We start from the raw sequence: 18,765 nt of genomic DNA, 5'->3' as shown, positions 1-18,765 counted from the left end.
GTGGGTTCAAGTCCTACTCCAGGAACTTGAGTGCAAAAATCTAGGCTGACACTCCAGTGCAGCGCTGAAGGAATGCTGCACTGTTGGATGAGACGTTAAACTGAGGCCCCGTCTGCTCTCAGGTGGACATAAAAGATCCCATGCCACTATTTCAAAGAAGAGCAGGGGAGTTATTTCTGGTGTCCTGGCCAATACTTATCGCTCAATCAACAATAACAAAAGCAGGTTATCAGGTCATTATCACCTGCTATTTCAGGGAGGTTGCTATGTGCAAGTTGGCTGCCGAGTTTCCCACATTACAACAGTGACTACACTCCAAAAGTACTTCATTGGCTGTAAAGCACTGAGAGACATCCAGTGGTCGTGTTAAGCACTATATAAATGCGAGAGATTGTAGAGGCATGAGTTCGGGGCCCAGAGGAGGCGAGGGCCCAGGGGCAGCACGGGCCAGTCCACACTGATAGGTGTGCGCACTAGGTCCGTGCAGCAGAGCTGGTCTCCAGTCGTCTTTGATAACCCTTGTCACTGGACCAAAACCTAGCTCTGTCAAGCCCGTGTGGTGGCTGGTGTGCAACGGCCACCCTACATTAAAAAAATCCACGCACGTGCATCTTCCACCCTTCAAGATTTAGTTCGGGAAATGGAATATTAGGTCCTTCATTGAAACACCTGTGAACTTTTTGGCATGGAAGCAAGTCATCCTCGACTCGAGGGACTGCCTGTGATGATGATAGAAATGCATGCCAGTCTTTCTTTCTTTACCAAAATTACTACCTCTTTTTTCCTATTATCAGTACTTTATTACAGAGGATGATCTCAATTACTATTTTATTAACTTGGAATATATTACTGAGGTCAGACTCAAATGTTAAATTGTTGCAATACTTCATCATTACAGTTTTATCAAACTATAATTACATTTTTAAACACTACCATCAAAATTCTAATTTGGAAATCAGATGGTGTTTGCTCAACCAAATATGTTCTGAAATTATTACATCTGGACCATTTTAAGTATGATGGAAAATAGACACATCCATAGAGTGCTATAATCTTTTTCTTTTCTTTTTATTTCCTTATCTGTAGATAACCTTTGACATTGTTGCCAAATTAAGTTAATTTAAGGGTTAAATCATGGCAGGAGAGCCCAGATCCATGTTATGCTCCTCCTGTGCTATGCGGGAAGTCAGGGACGCTCTGTGTCCCTGACTGCTATGTTATGCAGGAAATGTGTACAGCTGCAGCTCCTGATAGACCACATTGCGGCACTGGAGCTGCGCATGGATTCACTCTGGAGCATCCGCGATGCTGAGGATGTCATGAATAGCATGCTTAGTGAGTTGGTCACACCGCAGGAAAAGGTTACTCAGGCAGATAGGGAATGGGTGACTATCAGACAGAGCAGTGGAAGGAAGGTAGTGCAGGGGTCTCCTGCTGCGGTCATCTCCCTCCAAAACAGATAGACTGTTTTAGGTACTGTTGGGGGAGATGACACATCAGGGGAAGACAGCAGCAGCCAAGTTCATGTCACCATGGGTAGCTCTGCTGCACAGGAGGACAGGAAAAAGAGTGGAAGAGCTATAGTGGTAGGAGATTCTATTGTAAGGGGAATAGGTAGGTGTTTCTGCAGCTGCAATAGAGACTTCAGGATGGTATGTTGCCTCCCTGGTGCAAGGGTCAAGGATGTCTCGGAGCGGCTGCAGGGCATTTTGGAGGGAGAGGATGAACAGCCAGTTGTGGTGGTGCATATAGGTACCAACAACATAGGTAAAAAATGGGATGAGATCCTAGAAGACGAAATTAGGGAGCTAGGAGCTAAATTTAAAAAGTAGGACCTCAAAGGTAGTAATCTCAAGATTGCTACCAGTGCCACGAGCTAGTCAGAGTAGGAATCACAGGATAGCTCAGATGAATACGTGGCTTGAGCAGTGGTGCAGAAGGGAGGGATTCAAATTTCTGGGGGAGGTGGGACCAGTAAAAACCAGACGGTCTGCACCTGGGCAGGACTGGAACCAATGTCCTGGGGGAGTGTTTGCTCGTGCTGTTGGGGAGGGTTTAAACTAATATGGCAGGGGGATGGGAATCTATGCAGGGAGACAGATGGAAGTAAAATGGGGGCAGAAGCAAAAGGTAGAAAGGAGATAAGGAAAGGTGGAATGCAGAGAAATCAAAGGCAAAAATCAAAAAGGGCCACGTTACAACATAATTCTAAAAGAACAAAGAGTGTTTAAAAAAAACAAGACTGAAGGCTCTGTGTCTCAATGCGAGGAGCATTCGTAATAAGGTGGATGAATTAACTGCGCAGATAACTGTTAATGGATATGATGTAATTGGGATTGCAGAGACATGGCTCGAGGGTGATCAAGGCTGGGAGCTCAACATCCAGGGGTATTCAATATTCAGGAAGGATAGATAGAAAAGAAAAGGAGGTGGGGTAGCGTTGCTGGTTAAAGAGATTAATGCAATTGTAAGGAAGGACATTAGCTTGGATGATGTCGAATCTGTATGGGTAGAGCTGCGGAACACCAAAGGGCAGAAAACGCTAGTGAGAGTTGTGTACAGACCACCAAACAGTGGTAGTGAGGTTGGAATGGCATCAAACAGGAAATTAGGGATGCGTGCAATAAAGATACAGCAGTTATCATGGGTGACTTTAATCTACATATAGATTGGGCTAACCAAACTGGTAGCAATATGGTGGATGAGGATTTCCTGGAGTGTAGAAGGGATGGTTTTCTAGACCAATATGTCGAGGAACTAGCTAGAGAGCAGGCTATCCTAGACTGAGTCTTGTGTAATGAAAGATGATTCACTGGCAATCTTGTACGAGGCTCCTTGGGGAAGAGTGACCATAATATGGTAGAATTCTTCATTAAGATGGAGAGTGACACAGTTAATTTAGAGATAGGGTCCTGAACTTAAAGAAAGGTAACTTCGATGGTATGAGATGTGAATTGGTTAGGATAGACTGGCAAATGATGATGGTGGATAGGCAATGGCAGACATTTAAAAATCACATGGATGAACTACAACAATTGTACATCCCTGCCTGGCATAAAAATAAAATGGGGAAGGTGGCTCAACCGTGGCTAACAAGGGAAATTGGGGATAGTGTTAAATCCAAGGCAGAGGCATATAAATTGGCCAGAAAAACAACAAACCTGAGGACTGGGAGAAATTTAGAATTCAGCTGAGGAAGACAAAGGGGTTAATTAGGAGGGGGAAAATAGAATATGAGAGTAACCTTGCAGGGAACATAAAAACTGACTGCTAAAGCTTCTACAGGTATGTGAAGAGAAAACGATTAGTGAAGACAAATGTAGGTCCCTTACAGTCAGAATCAGGTGAATTTATAATGGGGAACAAAGAAATGGCAGACCAATTGAACAAATACTTTGGTTCTGTCTTCACTAAGGAAGACACAAATAACCTTCCGGAAATACTAGGGGACTGAGGGTCTAGCGAGGAGGAGGAACTGAAGGAAATCCTTATTAGTCAGGAAATTGTGTTAGGGAAATTGATGGGATTGAAGGCCGATAAATCCCCAGGGCCTGATAGTCTGCATCCCAAGGCTACTTAAGGAAGTAGCCCTAGAAATAGTGGATGCATTGGTGGTCATTTTCCAACATTCTATAGACTCTGGATCAGTTCCTATGGATTGGGGAGGGTAGCTAATGTAACCCCATTTTTTTAAAAAGGAGGGAGAGAAAACAGGGATTATTGGACCGGTTAGCCTGACATCGGTATTGGGGAAAATGTTGCAATCAATTATTAGAGACGTAATAGCAGTGCATTTGAAAAGCAGTGACAGGATCGGTCCAAGTCAGCATGGATTTATGAAAGGGAAATTATGCTTGACAAATCTTCTAAAATTTTTTTGAGGATGTAACTAGTAGAGTGGACAAGGCTGAATCAGTAGATATGGTGTATTTGGACTTTCAAAAGGCTTTTGACAAGGTCCCACACAAGAGATTAGTGTACAAATTAAAGCACATGGTATTGGGGGTAATGTATTGATGTGGATAGAGAACTGGTTGGCAGACAGGAAGCAAAGAATAGGAATAAACAGGTCCTTTTCAGAATGGCAGGCAGTGACTAGTGGGGTACCGCAAGGTTCAGTGCTGGGACCCCAGCTATTTACAATATACATTAATGATTTAGACAAAGGAATTGAATGTAATATCTCCAAGTTTGCAGATGACACTAAACTGGGTGGCAATGTGAGCTGTGAGGAGGATGCTAAGAGGCTGCAGGGTTACTTGGACAGGTTAGGTGAGTGGGCAAATGCATGGCAGCTGCAGTATAATATAGATAAATGTGAGGTTATCCACTTTGGTGGCAAAAACGGAGGCAGAATAGTTTTTGAATAGTGACAGATTAGGAAAAGGGGAGGTGCAAGGAGACCTGGGTGTCATGGTACATCAGTCATTGAAAGTCGGCATGCAGGTACAGCAGGCGGTGAAGGCGGCAAATGGCATGTTGGCCTTCATAGCGAGAGAATTTGAGTATAGAAGCAGGGAGGTTTTAGTGCAGTTGTACAGGGCCTTGGTGAGGCCACACCTTAAATATTGTGTACAGTTTTGGTCTCCTAATCTGAGGAAGGACATTCTTGCTATTGAGGATGTGCAGCGAACATTCACCAGATTGATTCCAGGGATGTCAGGACTGACCTATGAAGAAAGATTGGATCGACTGGGCCTTATAGTCACTGGAATTTAGAAGACTGAGAGGGGATCTCATAGAAACATATAAAATTCTGACGGGATTGGACAGGTTAGATGCAGGAAGAATGTTCCCGATGTTGGGGAAGTCCAGAACCAGGGGTCACAGTCTAAGGATAAGTAGTAAGCCATTTAGGACTGAGCTGAAGAGAAACTTCTTCACTCAGAGAATTGTGAACCTGTGGAATTCTCTACCACAGAAAGTTGTTGAGGCCAGTTCGTTAGATATATTCAAAAGGGAGTTAGATGTGGCCCTTACAGCTAAAGGGATCAAAGGGTATGGAGAGAAAGCAGGAATGGGGTACTGAAGTTGCATGATCAGCCATGATCATATTGAATGGTGGTGCAGGCTCAAAGGGCCGAATGGCCTACTCCTGAACCTATTTTCTATGTTTCTATATTTCTATAAAAACACTCGATAAACACACAAGTAGGGTAAATTTCCTCACCAGTGTCAGCACATTAGCAGTGCAAAAATGGTGCAGAAAATCTTGTAGACCCGATTTCTACCGTTAAAATGCTTCCAAGTTCCCTTGTGCTTCTTGAACCGTATGCTGAGTTCCAACTGACCTCCGTGGCGTGGCATACTGTTCTGTTCATACTCTTTGTTACAGGACACTAGACAGGCATTAGGACTCTGCGGGAGCTATTCACACGCTGCTGTAAACATGCTGTTCATGCTGGTTTGGGACACCATTTTGAGAGTTGCTATAAAGGACACAGTTAGTTGCATTGGGCCCAAGTTTCGGCCTCAGTTGCTCCTGATTTTTTTGAGCAACTGGTGTAGAACGGAGTATCTTAGAAATTCAAATTCTCGGCATTTAGTTTGCTCCAGTTCTAGTCAGTTAGAACAGTTTCACTTTGGAACAGAATTTTTTTTTCAAAAGGGGGCGTGTCCAGCCACTTACGCCTGTTTTCAAAGTTTCGGCAGTGAAAACTTACTCCAAACTAACTTAGAATGGAGTAAGTGAAGATTTTTGTACGCTTGAAAAAACCTTGTCTACACTTTAGAAAATCAGGCGTAGGTTACAAATCAGGCGTGTAGGGAATGGGGGTGGTGGTGGGGGGGAGGGGGTTTAAAGGGAAGTTTACAAACATTAAACACTTCAATTTTACAAAAAGGGTCATCAATAATAAATGATAAATACATCAATAAATCAACCAATAAATCATCAAAAAAAATTAATTAAAACATTTTTTTTAAAATCAATAAATAAAACATTTTCTACTTACTGACTGCAGCACCAGGAGTCCTCCAACAGCGTGCTGGGATGGGCCCCCCCCCCCCCCATGTGTCTCTGTTAGTGTCTCTATCTCTCTTTCTGCCTGTGTGTCTCTGTCTGTCAGTGTCTGTGTTTCTGACAGCGAGGGGGAGGGGGGGGTCGAGAGGGGGGGGAGGGGGGGGGTCGAGAGGGGGGGGAGGGGGGGGGTCGAGAGGGGGGGGTCGCGAGGGAGAGGAGGGGGGAGGGGGGGTCGCGGGGGAGGTGGTGTGGGGGAGGGGGGGGTAGTGTGGGGGAGAGGGGGGGTGTAGTGGGGGGGAGGGGGGGTGAGGAAGGAGGTGAGGAAGGAGGGGAGGGGGGGTGAGAAGGGGGGTGAGGAGGGAGGGGAGGGGGGGGGTGAGGAGGGAGGGGAGGGGGGGTGAGGAGGGAGGGGAGGGGGGGAGGGGAGGGGGGGTGAGGAGGGAGGGGAGGGGGGGTGAGGAGGGAGGGGGGGTGAGAAGGGAGGGGAGGGAGGGAGGGGAGGGGGGGTGAGGAGGGAGGGGAGGGGGGGTGAGGAGGGAGGGGAGGGGGGGGTGAGGAGGGAGGGGAGGGGGGGGTGAGGAGGGAGGGGAGGGGGGGTGAGGAGGGAGGGGAGGGGGGGGTGAGGAGGGAGGGGAGGGGGGGTGAGGAGGGAGGGGAGGGGGGGTGAGGAGGGAGGGGAGGGGGGGTGAGGAGGGAGGGGAGGGGGAGAAGGGAGGGAGGGGAGGGAAGGGGGGATGAGAAGGGAGGGGCGGTGGGGGTGAGAAGAAGGGAGGGAGAGGAGGGGGGTGAGAAGGGGGGGAGGGGGGGTGAGGAGGTGAGGGGGGGAGGAGGGGGGGTGAGAGACAGAGAGAAAGAAAGGAGAGGGAGGTTGAACGGGCCGGGCCCAAGACTTCGAGCTTAGACTTACCGGATTGACAGGTAGGTGGCGTCGGGTCTGGGGTCCGGGGGGGGGTCGGGAGCGCGGATCGGGGGGAGCGCGGGTTGGGGCGGAGGGGAGGGGGTGCGGAGATCAGTCGGGAGCGGAGGTCGGTCGGGGGGGGGGGGAAGGTCGGTAGCGGGGGTCGGGGGGGGCGGTCCGGTGGGGGGGGGGGGTGGGAGCGGGAGTCAAGTCGGGTCCGGTCCGGAGGAAGCAGGAGCTGGCCGTGGGAGGAGCCTTATTCACGCAGCCCCAGTGAGGCCATTCGGCCAGGGCTAGGGGCTGCGTGCTTCGGGCCCCTCCCACACAGTTTTGGGCGCCTGAAGCTACTGCACACGCGCGCCCACTGTAGCGCGCATGTGCAGAGGTCCCGGCACTGTTTTCAGCGCAGGGACCTGGCTCCGCCCCCCACAGCTCATGCTGCACCGCGCCGAGCTGCAAACGACCTGCAGGGAGCCGGAGAATCTGGAAGTTTTTTTTAGGCGCACTTTGTGGCGTGAAAAACGGGTGTCCAGGTCGGGGCTGCGCCATTCTAGGCGCGGCCTGAAACTTGGGCCCATTACTCCTGTTGCAGTTAGTCTGGTAATTTACGTACACAAAACATACGTCAAAGTGAGGGCCAATGGCTTGGCAGCTCTGAGTTTCCTGATTTTATGCTGCTAATATAGAAATTCTGGGGAATTCAGAAGAAATGTTTTTACCCAGAGGGTGGTGAGAATGTGGAACTCACTACTACAGGGAGTAGTTGTGGCAAATAGTATAGATGCATTTAAGGGGAGGCTAGATAAGCATATGAGGGAGAAGGGAATAGAGGGTTATGCTGATAGTTAGATGAGGAAAAATGGGAGGAGGCTTGTGAGGAGCATAAACGCCAGCATGGACTGGTTGGGCCGCATGACGTATTTATGTGCCGTATATCCTATGTAAACTTAAGCTGAGATTTAAGAGGTGCAGCAGCTGTCAGGATCAGCTGATACAGGCGGAAGTGAGGAGACACAAGAATGTAAGAATTAGGAGCGGGAGTGGTCCCTACTCCTTGAACCTGTTCATCATTCAATAAGATCATGCCGCAATCATCACCTGGGTAAAGACCAAATAAACACATCCTTTCCTGTATGACTCTAACATCCATCAATAACAAAACACTATGCCAGTGAATTCCAAAGTGAACGCAATCAACTTTCTCTGCTGGATTTTCAGATTTTTGCATTTTCACCGGTTTCTGGGCACAATTCACGGCGGAACGAAAAATTTAGCACCGGGATAATGTTAGTGCCATAGCGAGGAACTTTCGCCGAATGAAAGTTTACGAGGAACGTTAGTGTTAACTCCGGCGTGGCATTGCACCACAGACTCTGTGCGCCGAGCTGAAGGTTCCGGCGCTGACGCAATCTGGCATTTTGCACATGCGCTTTTTATCCCCATGCTTCCACCTTCTGGTCTCCTGTCGCAAACGCTAATGCAGGGCGTGGCCACTTCCTGCGTGCGCATGCGCGGTACAACCGGGGCTGGATCAGCCATTTCAGATTTTGAATTTGATGATGGAGGGAGGACGAGTGCAGACAGCATGCCAGGCGATTCAGCCACGAGATTAATGAAGCTTTAGTGGGGACTGTGGAACGGAGATGGCAGGAGTTGTATCTTCGGGGTGGTTCTAGACCACTGCCATCCATTTTCAAAAGGGTTTGGAGAGACATAGCTGAGGAGGTCTCTGCCTCAGACACTGTCGTGAGGACTGGCACACAGTGCTGAAAGAGATTTAATGATCTCACCAGGGTCGTCAAAGTGAGTACCATTTTCATTCATGCACTCCTTCATTACTTCAAGAATAAATCTGACACACTATTTATTTTCATGTTGGTGCCTTTCAACACTCTGGGTTGCCTCCTAAAATGCATGACACATAGGTAAGCTTAGTTCAGCACCCTATTTGTCATGAATGATCTTTATACATTATTAAGATTGATTTCTAAGGTCTCATAAGATGGCTCCCCACTTCGATGTCCTCTTGATGAACCACGTGGAACTTCCAAGGCCATTAAACAGAGGACTCTGTTGCATTCAGACAGTATGGTATAGTGCTTTGGTGGCTATCTGTGGCATAAGAGCAGATGGACCCTCTTGTAACCATTCCCATTTTCATCTTTGTAGGCAAAGAAGTCTCCCTGCCAATCACTGTCATCGAGGACAGAGTGGCAGGCCTCATCGGCATCACAGGTCAAGCAACTGCCACTGGAGGCACTGAACCCCACTCGGATACTGAGGGTAAGTCCTGCACGCTCCCTGAGCTGGGTTGGGGCAATGTCCTACACACTAATTGGGATAGGTTGGGGCAATGTCCTGCACACTCCCTGAGCTGGGTTGGGGCAATGTCCTCATTGTCTTTACTGGTGCCAGCGTCCCTGACGAGGCCATAGGCAGTGGGCCCACAACTGGTTAGCAGGATAGCTCTGAGCTTACCAGCCAGTGTGGCCGGGCTGTTGCCTGCCAGGTCGTTTGCTGTGAAGAAATGGTCAAGCCTCTCCACAAAGGCGTCCCAATCATGACCATCAGCGAACTGCTGCAACGTGCCGAGGTTAGCCATTTTCGCGTGAAAGTCCGTAATTTCGTCGCCAACTGTTATGACTTTAGATGCTTTGATAATGAGTCCACGAGACAATGTATTGTACTTGAATTATAGTGACCTTAGTCTATTTAATATAACTCCAGAGTGAGGATCACACATGGTGGCCTGCCTTTTATACTTGACTGGCACACCTATACAGATAACCTACAAGTCTCCCACTGCAGTGCCCTCTGGTGGCACACCTTAGTGACCATACAGCTGGTGTATAAGTTTCCCATAGGAGTGCCCTCTGGTGGCACATCATATGCAATAATACAAGCAGTAAACATGTTTGGATACATGACATCACTCTCCCCCAAGTTCCCTTAGTGCAAATCGCCTTCATGCATTGACTGTGCTCTGGACTTAGCTCTATCTGGTTAACCCTTGGAGGGTAGTTTCCATCTTGGGTGAGTCGGTGGTGTTTCGTTGGCAGTAGAGGTGCTGGTGGTTTCTGTTTGTAAGTCCATGACCAGAGCATCTAAAGACATAACACTTGCAACAAGCCAAAGTAGCGGGTGAACACCAACCGGTCGTATATATATCTGACAAAGTACTTGTAGCAAGTGATGTGTTGTGCAGCAAGCAAAAGTAGCGGACGAGCCCCGAACGATTGAACATGTATCCAATAAGTTAAACAAAGCAGCAGCCTATATTCACGGGACTAAAGAGACGTACCAAAAAGTGTCCCAATATGTGCTCGAGTCAGACAATAGCCCGGAGCAGGCAGCCCAAATCACTAAACCTAGCACCACGAGTGTCATGGTAGACTCCCTACAGACCTGGCTATCCCAGGTGCTACGCAGTCTCCAGACAGAATCACTCAGAACCGAGCCTTCCACATGCCATCAGCAGAGAATGCACCATAATTCTACGGCCCCCTCCACGTGATATCAGAATAAGTGATGTATACCATGTTCAGGGCCCAAGTTGGGCTGCCAGCACCGCATTAGCCAAAAGGGGGAATGGAGTGTGTGTGATGAAAAGGGAGCGTTTGATTGTGAAACCATGTACCGGGCTAATGAGTAAAGCATTTAGACACGACCAAACTGCGAACTACAGATAACCAGGAACCCCTGTGAAAGGACCTGGCCCCCAGCGAACCACTAACACGATCCTTGCCGTTGACCACAAGAATGAACCCACCATGTCAGGACTTCAACCCAGGCAATCGCCGCAACTTGCAAATAACCTGCACGTAAGACTTTGAGGGGAGTGATGTTATGTATGTAAACCTTACCAAAATGTAAGGCTTGCCACTAGGGGGCATACCTGTGGGAGACCTAAGGGTCACCTGTGCATCCTGGGGCAAGCAGGTATAAAAAGTGATTCGCCATGCTGCTTCCTCACTCTGGAGTCTGAATAAAGAGACCACGGTCACAATAGTTTGAGCTTGCGTGATAGTCCTGTAGATTTATTCTGAACATAACAGTAAGGAAATAGTCACAGTGCATACATTTAAGATCATCACCAAAACAATGAAGAGGCAGGTTAAAAGATTTTTTTTTATGCAGCGGGTTTATAGGACATGGAATGCCCTACCAGAAACAGTGGTGGAAACAGAATTTTTAGCAGCTTTTAAAATGGAAGTGAATAAATTATTTAAAGAAGAACATTTTGGAAACAATATTTGGAAAAGGCAGGGAAAATGCAAGTAAGTTGATCACTCAAACACCCAGCAAAGGTGTAATGGGCTGAATGGCCTCATTCTGTGCTGTAAAATTCGATGATTTGGCCAACTGCCCAATCAGAGAGCGTCGGACCACAGTGTTAATTCCCACCAGACCATTCCTTACTGGCCCCAATATTTCTTTAAAATGTACCTGCAGTGTGCTTGATGTTTGAATGCAAAAGTGAAGAACAGTGGAGACTCATTACTCTGGGTCTCCATCTCCATTATACCTGCTTGCGTACAACCTGCCACTCAACATTACATCCAACTCCTGTGTTTAGCTTAAAAAGAAGTGTTTGTTGTTCATCTGGAAATCGACAGTCTACACAACATTATCTTTCTAAAACACATGTACTAACCATTCATCACCTGTCTGCATTGCACCATAACATTATCATTCTCACTCTTGCACTCTATTAGCTTTCTTTTTTATTATTTACCCGTTTGATTAGGATGGATTTTACATACTCTTAACAAAATTGTTTTGTTCCTTTCTCCTCAGATACATCTGATGAAATATTGGACATTTTTTATTTTGGTGATTTACCACAGTACTACAACTGTCCTTTAAATACTCATTTAAAATGCGCACTTAGGTTGCTGCTCCAGACCCAAGCTGTTCATTTCTTTTTCCACTATTTTTGCCCCTTTTCCTTTTCTCTCCGTCCCTTCCTGACTGATCTCTCCTGTAGTCATGCCTCCTTTCATCTCTCCTCTCTCTCGGATACTCTGCCTTCCCAAATCCCTACCCCAATTCTTCATTACTCTTTGACCTTCCTGCTCTCCTGATTCCATCTTGGATAAGCCTACAGCTTCCCCCTCTGCCTCTCTTGGCATCCTACGAAGGACCCATTGAGGCACTCATCGCTGCCTCCTTACAAGCAGCAACCCCCAACTGTCCCATGCTACTCTCTCGCCGAAGTTCCTGCCCAGCGTGCCCACTGGGGGCTAATCTTGCCAATCTCCTCTCAGTGGGTCAGCCATCACCAACCTTCTCCACATCTTCTCACCAACAAGGCCCTTGCAATCCATGAGCTTATCGTGGATGATTGCATCGACATCATGGCCCTGACGAAACTTAGCAAAGGGGTGATGACACTTTACCCTGAAATGAAGCCTCCTTGCCTGGCTATACCTTCCACCACTTGCCCCACTCAGCCCACCGTGGTAGTGGTGTGACTCTCATCGCCAAATCACACCTTGGTTTGACTCCCTACGCCTCCAGCACTTTCTCCTCCTTTGAGGATCACACCTTATTCCACCACTCTCACCTCACATTTAAAATTCTCATTCTCCACCACCCACCCAAATACCATAAAAATGTTATTGCCGAGATATCCTCACTGCTTTCCTCCCTCAGCCTCTGCACTGAGCGACTTTTCATCCTCGGTGATTTCAACCTCCATCTCAGAATCATAAAATAGTTACAGCACTGAAGGCGGCCATTTAGTCCATCAAGACCGTGCCGGCTCTCTGCAAGACTACTTCAGCTAGTGCCACTCCCCCACCCTTTCCCCGTAGCCCTGCAAATTTGTTTCTTTCAGGTACTTATCCAATTTCCTTTTGAAAGCCGTGATTGAATCTGCCTCCACCACCCTTTCCGGCAGTGCATTCCAGATCCTAACCACTCGCTGCGTAAAAAAGTTTTCCCCCATGTCGCCTTTGGTTCTTTTGCCAATCAATCACCTTAAATCCATGTCCTCTGGTTCTCGACCCTTCCACCAATGGGAACAGTTTCTCTCTATCTACTCTGTCCAGTCCCCTCATTATTTTGAACACTTCTCTCAAATCTCCTCTCAACCTTCTCTGCTCCAAGGAGAACAACCCCAGCTTCTCTAGTCTATCGATGTAACTGAAGTCCCTCATCCCTGGAATCATTCTCGTTAATCTTTTCTGTACCTCCTTGAAGGCCTTCACATCCTTCCTAAAGTGCAGTGCCCAGAATTGGACACAGTATGCCAGTTGAGGCCAAATCAGTGTTTTATAAAGGTTCATCATAACTTTCTTACTTTTGTACTCTATGCCTCTGTTTATGAAGCCCAGGATCCCATCTGCTTTCTCAACCAGCCCTACCACCTTCAACAATTTGTGCACATATACCCCCAGGTCTCTCTGTTAATGCACACCCTCTAGGATTGTACCCTCTGGTTTATATTGCCGCTCCTTGTTTTTCCTACCAAAATGTATCCCTTCCCTGCATTAAATTTAATCTGCCACGTGTCTGCCCATTTCACCAGCCTGTCTATGTCCTCTTGAAGTCTTTCACTGTCCTCCTCACTGTTCATCTGCAAATTTTGAAATTTGTGCTCTCTACACCCAAGTCCATGTTAATATAGGTCAAGAAAAGCAGTGGTCCTAGTATCGACCCCTGGGGAACACCTTCCTCCAGTCCAAAAAACAACCGTTCACCACTAATCTGTTTCCTGTCACTTAACCAATTTCATATCCATGCTGCCACTGTCCCTTTTACTCCATGGGCTTCAACTTTGCTGGCAAGCTTATTATGTGGTACCCTTATCAAACACCTTTTTGAAATCCATGTACACCACATCAACCGCATTGCCTTCATCAATCCTCTCTGTTACTTCATCAAAAAACTTGATCAAGTTCGTTAAACACGATTTGCCTTTAATAAATCGCCTGGTTCCATTCTTATCTCATCTTAGCCAGAGAATCACCAGCAATGGCTTCTCATCCCACTCCCCCATTGTTACCTCTGGTGTCCCCTAAGGATCTATCCTTGGCCCCCTCCTATTTCTCATCTATATGCTGCCCCTTGGCAACATCCAAAAACACAGCGTCAGTTTCCACAGGTACGCTGACGACACCCATTGTTTTTGGTCCCCGCCACAAACTCTGTCCCCTAGCCACTGTCTTGAGTCTGAACCACATATCTGCAACATAACTAAGACCACCTATTTCCACCTCCGTAACAGCGACCGTCACTGGTCTTACCTCAGCTCTTCCGCTGCTGAAGATCCATGCCTTTGTTACCTCTAAGGTTTGACTATTCCAATGTATTCCTGGTTGGCCTCCTATGTTCTACCCTATGTAAACTTGTCCTAACCTGTGTCCTAACTCGTACCAAGTCCCATTCACCCATCACCCCTGTGCTCACTGACCTACATTGGCTCCCAGTTAAGGCAAGACTTGATTTCAAAATTCTCATCCTTGTTTTCATATCCCTCCCTAGCCTTGCCTCCTCCCTTTCTCTGTAGACTCCTTCAGCCCCCAGCGCCACCCCCCCCCCCACCCCGCCTAAACCTCTCCACCTCTTTCAAGACACTCCTTAAAAGCTACCTCTTTGACCAAGCTTTTGGTCACCTGCCCTGATTTCTCCTTATGTCAAATTTTTGGTCTTATAATACTCCTGTGAAGCGTCTTGGGACATTTTACTATGTTAAAGTGCTATATAAATACAAGTTATCGTTGTCAGCCATGGCTCGGTGGGTAGCAGCCTTGTTTCTGAGTCAGAAGATTGCAGGTTCAAGTCCCACTCCAGAGACAAAAATCTAGGTCGACACTCCAGTGCAGTACTGAAGGAGCGCTGCACTGTCAGAGGTACTGATTTTCGGATGAGGCATTAAACCGAGGCCCTGTCTACCCTCTCAGGTGGATGTAATAGGTCTCGTGGCACTATGCTGAAGGAGTGCAGAGGAGTTATCCCTGGTTGACCAGCCAATATTTATCCTTCACTCAACATCACTAAAACAGATTATCTGGTCATTATCACATTGCTGTTTGTGGGAGCTTGCTGTGCGCACATTGGTTGCCGTGTTTCCCACATTACAACAGTGAATACTCTTCAAAAAGTACTTCTTGGCTGAAAAGCACTTTGGTATGACCGGTGGTCGTGAAAGGCGCTATATAAATGTAAGTCTTTCTTTCACGAGTTATATCGACAAGCTTGATCTGTTTCTTTCCTTCCATGTATGCTCTCCTCCCAGGTGTCTGCTGCTCTGCAAATAACAACTGCTTTTTGTAGGTGTGCATGCTTTTCTCTTTCATATTCTGCCTCTGATTGATCAACTACAATTCTGTTTTTAAGTGAGGCTGTCTCACAAGGGATCGGCACTCATAAAGCCGTGGCCTTTTTTCTTGGCAATGTATTATATATTGATCAATGCATTCTCTTTGAACATGAAGCTTGGTATTAAATGTATGTCTTTCATACATAATATTGATCGGAGATATGAAATATTTTTCATAATTGTCTCTTTAATATCTTTGCTTTCCATTTCTCCTCTCTCTCATCGTACATGAGTGTATTATACGCATCAATCACTTCCTCACCTATTGCCAACAGTAAAGTACTGGCCTGAAAGTTGTTTTTTCCCCCAGGCTTTTTGCTGTTGCATACACTTCAAAGCCCGGTTCCATTTCTCCATACTGACGTGACATTACCTTTTAGTCTTGAATGATTCTGGAGCTTTAAACCTTCTACGTGTCAGCTGTGGCTCAGTGGGTCACACTCGCCTCTGAGTCAGAAGGTCATTGGCTGACACTCCCAGTGCAGTGCTGAGGGAGTGCTGCACTGTCAGAGGTACTGTCTTTCGGATGAGACGTTAAACTGAGGTCCCATTAAACTTCTCAGATAGACATAAAAGATCCCATGGCACTATTTCGACGAAGAGCAGGGGAGTTATCCCTGGTGTCCTGGCCAATATTTATCCCTCAATCAACATAACAAAAACAGATTAGCTGATCATTATCACATTGCTGTTTGTGGGAGTTTGCTTTTGCACATTTCCTACATTACAACAGTGACTACACTCCAAAAGTACTTCAGTGGCTGTAAAATGCTTTGAGACATCCAGTGGTCGTGAAAGGCGCTATATAAATCCAAGAATTTATTTACTTCCAACCCAGTTCTGACTCCATGTAATCTTCTGCCGTCTATTTGAACGGCATCTGCAACATTTCTCAAGCTTAAGTCCAAAATGCCATCTCTGCTCTCCAGGCACATGGTGTTTTTATGTCAATCACATCTCTGATCACTAGATGACTGTATTTAACTTTTAACTCATCATTGCAGGGCGGACTCTTAACCTTCCAACAATATTATGCTTTACGGAAAAAATGTCAGTGTGTGTTGAATGAAACTGAATACATTTATTTTAATGTTGAGAATATGTCAAGCACCTCAGAGATCTTTTCCATCTGGAGAACAATGCTGACACTTAAATTATTCAGCTACCCATTTAGTATCTAAAAGATGGTGAGGATAATGTGCACAACAGGATTCTGAAACACATTAATATCAACTTGCTGGTCATAGAAAAGAAAATATTAAAACTGTAGTCATGAAAGATTGGATTTTTAAATACTTTAAAAAATACTATTTTAAAATAAGCTAGTATTTTCTTACAGGTAATAGCCAAATAACTGAGGTTCTGAAATTATCGATTACCACAAAGGTTTTAAGAATTATGGAAAATAGATGCAGCACATCGACCCAGAATGCTAAGAAAGTAATCTGTAAAACAAAGTTCTCAAACACATTTAATTAACCAGGTACAACTCTGTAGATGTATACATTTTTAAAAGTCACAGATTAACATGAGCGCTTAGTCTTTTGTTGCATTTAATTGAGAAAATATTCACACAAGGAAGACCAGTAAATAAAATTAAATAGAATACATGCTAAAATATAACCTTCTTCTGAAATCCTTGCAAAGTGGAAAATTAAAAAAAAAGAAAATGGCCACACTCCCCAGCCCTTAAAATATTTCTTCCACAGACACAGCCAGTTCTGCCATGAAGTGAGTATCTCACTTGATGCCAATTGTTAGTTACATTAAGCTTTCATCGTTGGAGATGACACTGAAATCACAAGGAAAAAATCACAAGACAATAATTCAATATCATAGTTGAAATTTTTATAGGTAGGCTGAGATACAAAAGTCAATTATTGTGAAGCAATAAAAGATACTTTCAAAGTGGATGCTGCATTCTCCACACAGTAGTAAAACATGAATAGTATCAAACACCTAATGTAAAGATGATTCACAACATTTATCTGCATGCATTATGTACAGTAACATGGTAAACTAGAAAGAGAAAAACAGCAAAATGAAATAAATTAATATTTTTAATCTATTGATCGATTTCTCACCATGGATGGAACACAGGATCATTGTTTGACCATATGTTTTTTGCTATGTACTGGTATGCATTATCAGCACTTAAGTGATGCAGTCAAATCCACCTTGTAAGGTTATCTTAACTTCTGAAGGTAAACTGGATTGTAAGATACAGAAATTTTTGGTTGAGCCTCAATAAGTTTTTGAAAAATTCTTCGGCCTTTTTAAAAATAGTTTGATGCGGTTTTGATCAACAATCAGTAAGAATGCTGCAAAGAACAAAAAGCTGTCGTATATTCTTAAGAAGCTAAGATCTGAAAAGGGCCTGGGAACATATGAAGAGAGAGCTGTAAAAGAGCCGTGAAGCCCATTAATCCTTTAGCTAATACAACTCCAATCACCCTCCCAATTGCTAATACTGCTGATTCCTGGGGGAGGCAAATAAAATTGAGAAAACCAAATAATAGAGCAGGGACAGGAGAGGTATAAACAAACCCTCACACTGCTGCATACAGCAAAGAGCGTTGGGGCCAACTCAAGATAATAGATGAGTATCCCACCTACACAATTTCCAACCCTTCCTGCAGACAGGCTACATATTCCGGTCATACTCCCATCACCCATTCTGGCTAACCATACAAAGAGCCACAAAGAAGAGTGGTATGTTTACTCACTGGAGAGTGAAACTCCTCCCCTCTCTAACCCCTCACGCAGCCTAGCACACTCTCCCTGCTACTTGCGAAAGAGTGCAAGCCCTGCCTGCCCGTCCCTTCCCCCGATGTGGCAATGCGCACCCTCTTTCCACAACCAAATGTGGATAAACATCTTTTGGGGCACGTGCCAATCCGAATGAGTGATGTCCCATCTCTGTTTAGAATTAGTCGTCTGGGATGCTTTTCTCATGGCCCATGTGAGCACCCAAACTAACTCCCAAGTAGGAACGCAGCTCAATGCAGGAACGGGAAAGACGTTGAGAGCGGCATCCTGCCTCAAACCAACATATCGATAGAGCAGGATTCCTCATTGTCCCCCATTCAACCAAACTCCAGGGACCAAGACCAAACAAATTACTTTAATCCATAAATACATTTGATCCTGATTTATGTGCAGCCTCGGCACTAAGTCCAAACTACAAACGTTTTCTCACACAACCACAAACATGCAGTGAAAATTTACAACTTCACAACGGCTTTGTGTGAAAGTCTGAAATGAATAATATTAATTAGGTTATATGTAGTTAAAAAAAGGTGTATTTTATATATGTAGCCTCATCAATTCAAAGGAAAAAGACTTCAGAGGTGGGACAGATGTTAAAAATTAACCAAGACATTTTTAAAAGCTGAACTTAACAAAAACAAGACAAAAGCCTTTTGTTGCACTCTTTGGTCTATTCATTGTGTTTTTTCCTAATACGAAAACAATTTCCATTACGCAACTCTGAAAATATCTATTTAATTTAGATCAACCCTTGATTTTTGATACAATTTAGAAAATTTGATATAAAGACATCCTGTACTGACAATAATA

Source organism: Pristiophorus japonicus, chromosome 16, assembly GCF_044704955.1.
Source record: "Pristiophorus japonicus isolate sPriJap1 chromosome 16, sPriJap1.hap1, whole genome shotgun sequence".
NCBI classification, from domain to species: Eukaryota; Metazoa; Chordata; class Chondrichthyes; family Pristiophoridae; genus Pristiophorus; species Pristiophorus japonicus.
This window is presented reverse-complemented; position numbering follows the sequence as displayed.